The following is a 6,917-nucleotide window of genomic DNA, read 5'->3' as shown; positions in this document are numbered from 1 at the left end:
AAGAGCACTGACTGCTCTTCCAAAGGTCCTGAGTTCAAATCCCAGCAACCACATGGTGGCTCACAACCACCCACAATGAGATCTGACGCCCTCTTCTGGTGTGTCTGAAGACAGCTACAGTGTACTTATACAGAATAAATAAATAAATAATATTTAAAAAAAAAAAAAAAAGAGTGTTTGAGCCTGCAGAGACCAGGAGAGAGCATTGGAGCCTTCTTAGATCAGAGGCGGACATTGAAGCCTGCAGAGACCAGAGGATGGCATTGGAGCCTTCGGAGGTCAGAGGAGGTCATCAGATCCCCTGGTACTGATGTTTACAGTTGGTTGTGAGTGTGAGCTGCCACAGGGATGCTGGGAACTGAGGAACTGATCCCAGATCCTCTTCAAAAGCATCAAGTGCTCATGAACACCAATCCATCTCTCCAACCCTAGGATTTGATTTGGAGTCTTTTGTTTTTAAGTGATGTATCATATATTTTCTTTAGGGTGTATCTTGAAACTTTTGGTGATCTTCTTGCCTTTGCCTCCTATGTACTGGGATCACAGGACCATCCTGCCGTGCCTGGCTACATAATGCTAGGTGTATAATATAGACCGCCAATCAGATTGAGGCTTATTTTAGGAATACTAAGTTATTTATAACTAGGTTCAGAAACTCAACCTGATTGGTGTATCTTGGATTAATCATACATGGTTGCTGCTGGACCCTGCCTCCACCCCAATAATGAAACCTGCAAAAGACTTCTGAAAACAAAAGCCCTATCGTGTTCATTCACAGAGGGGAAAATGCTTAAATATGGCTTAGTGCTTATTTTATTTTCTCTGGGAGTGCTTACTCTGGAAATTGAGGGATAGGAAAAAGACAACATGGGGCAGAGACCAGGGTAAAGGGAGTGGCTTTAAAGACTCATGGGGACATTTGATCCAGACTCGGGAGTGGAGTGTTTCTTGGCTTCTGGGACGACTTCTCTCTGGAAGCCTGTTCTAGAATTAGCTCACCTGCTCCCAGATGAGCTCAGTAAAGCTCAGCGCCTGGCGAATTTGTCAAGCACGGGCTCTCTTTGTGCCTCAGGGACTCTCAGTGCACTTTGGAATCCGAGAATCTGCTAAAGCTGCCTGCACACATGGTAAGAACCCATATGGATAAGGCAGAGACAACAAAGCCAGGCATGGCACTTCACACTGTGGTCCCAGGGCCTGGGAGGCCAAGGAACTAACAGGAAAGGGCCGTTCCTAAGCCTAGTCTCTCTCTACCTTGGCCTGAATACTGGTCTCACAGGTTATGTCTGGCTTTTTATGATGCCGGCTTTGCTCTCCCGTGTACCTTTCTGTAGTTCAATTGTATTGACTACAACTGCTAGTGCCACCATTTCTGAAACAGTAGTCGGGTGTTTTATGACTGTAAGTCAGGACTCTGACTTAACCCTGTCCTCTTGCACAGGGCTGCTATTGAGGCATCGGCAGGGATTGTGCCCCCCCTGAAGGCTCAACTGGGGAAGAGGCCTTGTGGTATTTGATTGACTTGTCACTGAGCCACAGGGGGAGCCCAGACTGAACATCACTTCTAATATGTCTCTGAGCATGTTTTTAAAGGGGATTAGCATTAGAAGACTGCCTTCCCTGGTGTGGCTGGGTTTTACCTTGTCCTTCAAAGACTTGATAGACAAGGAAAGGAACAGCCCACCTCTTTGCTGCTTGCCTGCCTTCCTGATCTCAGATCCCAGGCTTCCTTGGCCCTGGGTCTGGCATTTACACCAATGGCTCTCTTCTTGGCTAACAGGCCTTTGGTGTGCAAACATTGTTAACTTGTGTAAGTTTCCAGCTTGCAGCCAGCCGGGTAGGGTGACTTTTTCCACCTCTATTTCAAACAAGATAATTTTTTTTAAAGAAAAGATTTCATATTGCCCAGACTGACCTCAAACTCCTTTATTGTTCCAGAGAATGACTCTGAACCCTTAGTCCTCCTGCCTCTGCCTCCTAAATTGGGATCACAGGTGTTTAACACCATGCCCGTATATGCTGTCTTTGTCATCATCATTATTATCAACTCAATACTGTTTGTGTATGTGCACACTTGCTTTCGTGTGTACCCAGAGGTATGTAGGTATGTAGACAACTTCCTGGAAGTTGGTTTCCTTCTACAGTTATTGAGTTCTTGGAATTGAACTCAGGGCATCAGGTTGCTAAGCAAGAGCTTTACCTAGTGAGCTATCTCACCAGCTCCACTATTTTGTCTTTTTTTTTTTTTTTTGGTTTTTCAAGACAGGGTTTCTCTGTATAGCACTGGCTGTCCTGGAACTCACTCTGTAGACCAGTCTGGCCTCGAACTCAGAAATCTGCCTGCCTCTGCCTCCCGAGTGCTGGAATTAAAGGCATGTGCCACCATGCCCGGCTTTTGTTTTGTTTTTTTTTTTTTTTTTAAAACAGATTCTCACTCTGTAGGCTAGGCTAGTCTGGAACTCATTATATAGCCCAGAGTGTCCTCCGCCTCTTGGTGATCCTCCTGCTTCAATGTCAGTGCTAGGATAATAGGCATGAGCCACCAAGCCAGTATCAGTTCCATTTCCCTTGAGAATCCTGACTAATGTAGGCACTTGCAAGCTAACTTGTGAACGCTAACTGCATTCTCTTCCTGGGTGTTGACCAGGGGCAGCCCACAGCTAAAGGCCACAGGAGCCCGCTCCACAGGACAGTCTGAAATGTGCACCTAGCTCCATAGGACCAGGCTGAGGAAGAAGTGCAAATAGCAGAGGAGGCACGTTTCTGTGCCCTAATCTCCCAAGCAGTAGCCCATCACTTTAGTCCCAGGAAAGGGGAGAGGATCCCACAAGGTACCCTGAAGAGCACAATAACAAGAGGCAGAGCCCACCAAGATCCTTTCAGAAGCAAATGCTGCATGGCTTAAGGTTTAAACACCACCAGGAAGGAGAGTTCAAATTCCCCTCCCCCACACACCTCTGCAGACTGTTGAGATCTGCCAGTGCTCCTTGGAGTGAGTGCTCTCTTCCTGTACTGTCTGCTTATGGTAACACAGAGTCACTCACACCAGCAGAGTAAAAGGGCCAGCATACTGCACAGATAAACACCGACAACACTCTCCATAATAAAAGCCACAATTAGTCCAACCTTTTGGCTAGCACCTACTGTGTGCCAGGCAAGCACCTACTGTGTGCCAGGCAGATGCAGCCGCCAGGTAGGCTTAGAAAACCAAGCCCTGTAACCTGTAGGCACTATCCTACATAGCCTGAGTGTTATTTCCTCCTCCTCTCCCCCCGTGCTGTGCCTGAGTGCACACACACATGTGCACACGCATGCACACATACTTTAATAATAACAAACAAAAGTTACTTCATTTGTCTTGTATAAAAGCCTTTATGTGGTAGCCACAGCAGGAGCCTGGGTCCTCTGAACAGAGACTCTGGTGTGGGTTTTCACAAAAAAGTCAGTGAATTCCTGATAGGGAGACTTGGTGAAGACAGTCCTTTTCCAGAGGTCAGGGGTAAGGTAGCTGCAGGTTTTGAAGATGGCATCAAAGGTGGCCTTGGCAAAGCTACCCATGGTGGCAGTGCAGCCCCTGACTGATGTGTAACAGTCATCAATACCAGCCAACAGCAGCAGGTTCTTGGGCACACAGGCCTCTGAGGCACAGATGAGATCCACCTGCATAGAGTCAAAGGAGCCCACCACCTCACACAGAACAGTGTGGGGCTTGCCAGTCTTGTCTCCCTCCACACACTCCCCCATAGGCTCTCCACACAGGGACAATGAAAAGGAAAGCTTGGCCAAGAAGATGGGCTCTTGGATAGCAGTGGTTACCACCTTGGAGCAGTTGGCACCAAGACCAACATAACCGTTGTAGTCCCCAATAGGCACCAAAGGACTTAAACCTGGACCACTGGCAGCCCACGTCTGCTCCTGCACAAGCAGGATCTATAGAACCTCACTCTTTAGGGATGTGCCCAAAGAAAAGCCAATAATCTTGGATTCCTAACTGGGCAGGAAGAACAGGTAGAGCTCCTCCAGGGACTTGAACTTCATATCCTTGACCAGGATCCACTCCTTGTCTTTGGCTTTACCTCCACAAGCCCCTCATCCTGGCCCATCGGGCCTTCCCTCTGTACTGACATCATCTGGGTGTTTTCCCAAGGAAGAAGCCACCCATGTACTTCTATAATGTCTTGTGTGGCACAGTCTCATCTCAAACTCCTGGGTTCAAGTGAGCCTTCCAACTAAGTTTGTAGGTGTGCACCACCACGTGCAATGTGACTGCTGTGTCAACATAGCTTTTTTTAAAAATCATTTATTCATTTTGTTCACATGGGGAGCAGATGTATGCCATGCTACCTATGTGCACTGTAGGACAACCTGCAGGACTAGCTTTTCTCATTTCGTCCTGTGTTGCTAGGGAACTTAACTCAGGTCACCAGGCTTGGCAACAGGCATCTTTACTCCCTCTCGGAGGCCTTCAGGGTGGTTTTGTTTGCTGGTTTGTTTGCTTGCTTCTAGATTTACCTAGTTTGTATGTATGAGTGTTTTGCCTGCAGGTGTTTTAAACTTGACTTTTTGAGCAGAGGGTCTGGAAAGAAGCCACACCTTCCACTGAGCCTTCTGCAAGGGTGGCTTACTGATTAAAACTTCAATGATGGCACCGGGGAGGTGGGTCCGCAGTTAAGATCACTTGCTGCACTTGGAGAGGACCTGGGTTTAGTTCTTATCGACCACATGGTGGCTCACAACCATCTGGAACTCCAGTTGTACAAGATCTGACACCCTCATCTTGGCCTCTTTGGGAACCAGGCACAAAGGTGGTGCACATACATACATGCAGGCAAACACTCATTCACATAAAAAGTAAATAAATCATTTTTAAAGAAAAACTTAAATGATTTTGCAGAGGCTGTAGTGTTGCAAATTCAGAGCCTATTTACAGTTTATCTTGACCTGTCTTTAGCCTCCTGAATAGAGATCCCTTGCCTACCTCTGTATCTGACCTAGAATTTGTGTGTCTGGGGTGGGGGTGGGGGAACCTTTTAAAATGTATTAACTTAAACCTAGTTTCTACCACCCAAAAAACTAAGCCTGCCATCTAATAGCATCTGAAACCTATGGCTGAGATGTCCCACCCACTCTATCTTTCCACCAACATATTTGTGAGAGTACCACATCCCAACCAGTAGACTACCAGGGAAACTACCACTAATAATGTATTTGCACATCCCTCAATGTGTGACTGTCTCTTCTAGTACTATAGAAATTTCATCAAACAATTACCATGTTGGAACATGGAATCTATGGCGACCAGAATCCATGTTCCTGTGGCATAGTCACTTATTGTTGGTTTCAGAATAAACTGTTTCTTGTCCTCTTGGAGGTGAGAATTGTTTTATTTTTGTATGACAATCCCAGAGATCCTACTCTGGGGGACCAGTGTCTCCACTATCCATCTTGGCTTGCCAGAGAGACTGATGACTGGGCTCAGACCTTAGGTTTGTTCTCTGGTGCAACTATAAAATAGACAAGTGTCAGGCTGGGTGTGGAGGAACATGTATGTGACCCTAGCACTCAGGAAGGGGATGGAGACTGGAAGGACAGCAGTTTAAGGCCAGCCTCAGCTACTAGTGAGTTTGGGGCCATACATGAGATCCTGTCTCAAAAAAGAAAAGGGGGGCTGGTGAGATGGCTCAGTGGGTAAGAGCACCCGACTGCTCTTCCGAAGGTCCGGAGTTCAAATCCCAGCAACCACATGGTGGCTCACAACCATCCGTAACAAGATCTGACTCCTTCTTCTGGAGTGTCTGAAGACAGCTACAGTGTATTTACATATAATAAATAAATAAATCTTAAAAAAAAAAAAAGAAAAGGGGAAAAATGTAAAAAAGCTATATGCAAGTCTGGCAATAGTGGCAGAGACCTTTAATCCCAACTCTCAGGAGATAGAGGCAGGTGTATCTCTGGGTTCAAAGCTAGCCTGGTCTACAGAGGGAGTTCTAGGACATCCAAGGCTACACAGAGAAACCCTGTCTCGAAAAACAACAACAAAAAGCTATATGCAAACAGCTCTACATAGAAAAGACCCCTGTGTGGCCAGTAGAGTGGATTAGTGGGTAATAATATTTCCTATAAAAGCCTGAGGGCTGGAGTTCCATCCCTAGAACTCATGGCAGAAAGAGAGAACCAACTCTCAAATATCTGCCTTACACAGGCAAACACTAAGTACAGTGAGATTACAAAAGTGCCATGGAACTTTAACGTAGACTAAGTTCTATCTAGAGAAGAAAGCTCTGTGAAATCTGCCTTGGTCCCCGCTGTATCCCCTGCAGGCAGTATAGAGGGCCTGGCTGACATACAGGACGCTTTCAAAACATTTGTAGCATTAACAAATTGAATAACTGATTTCAAAGTGGTAGCTCACTGTGGGCTTGAAAGACCTCCATGGGGCGCCCTCCCCACTCCAGTCTTGAGATGGCAGCACCCAAGAATCACGAATAGACCATCTTGATGTAAGCAGAGGAGGTAGGGAGCTCCGGGCCGACACGCATCTCACACAGGCATCAACCTCGAGGCTCAAAAGCTAGGGTTTTATATACAAACGAATCAGGGGTAGGGGCATATTCAGAGCGGTTTTACATAATTGGTTCAGCATACAGTATGTGCAGGTCAGGGAGACTGTAATCTTTTTTTCTTTAAAGACTTATTTATTTATTATATGTAAGTACACTGTAGCTGTCTTCAGATACTCCAGAAGAGGGAGTCAGATCTTGTTAAGGATGGTTATGAACCACCATGTGGTTGCCGGGATTTGAACTCCGGACCTTCAGAAGAGCAGTCGGGTGCTCTTACTCACTGAGCCACCTCACCAGCCCGGGAGACTGTAATCTTTTTTTTTTTTTTTTTTTTGGTTTTTCGAGACAGGGTTT

At 46.3% G+C, this 6,917-nt stretch overlaps 1 pseudogene; it reads right to left on the bottom strand.

The window, feature by feature from the left end:
• Positions 1 to 3,367: 3,367 nt before the first annotated feature.
• The window catches only part of LOC110331193, a 33,087-nt pseudogene continuing 29,537 nt past the window's right edge, over positions 3,368 to 6,917 (bottom strand).

The sequence above is a fragment of the Mus pahari genome, chromosome 14, assembly GCF_900095145.1.
Source record: "Mus pahari chromosome 14, PAHARI_EIJ_v1.1, whole genome shotgun sequence".
Taxonomy (NCBI): Eukaryota; Metazoa; Chordata; class Mammalia; order Rodentia; family Muridae; genus Mus; species Mus pahari.
Note: the sequence above shows the minus strand (reverse complement) of the source record. Positions and strands in the feature narration are given on the sequence as shown.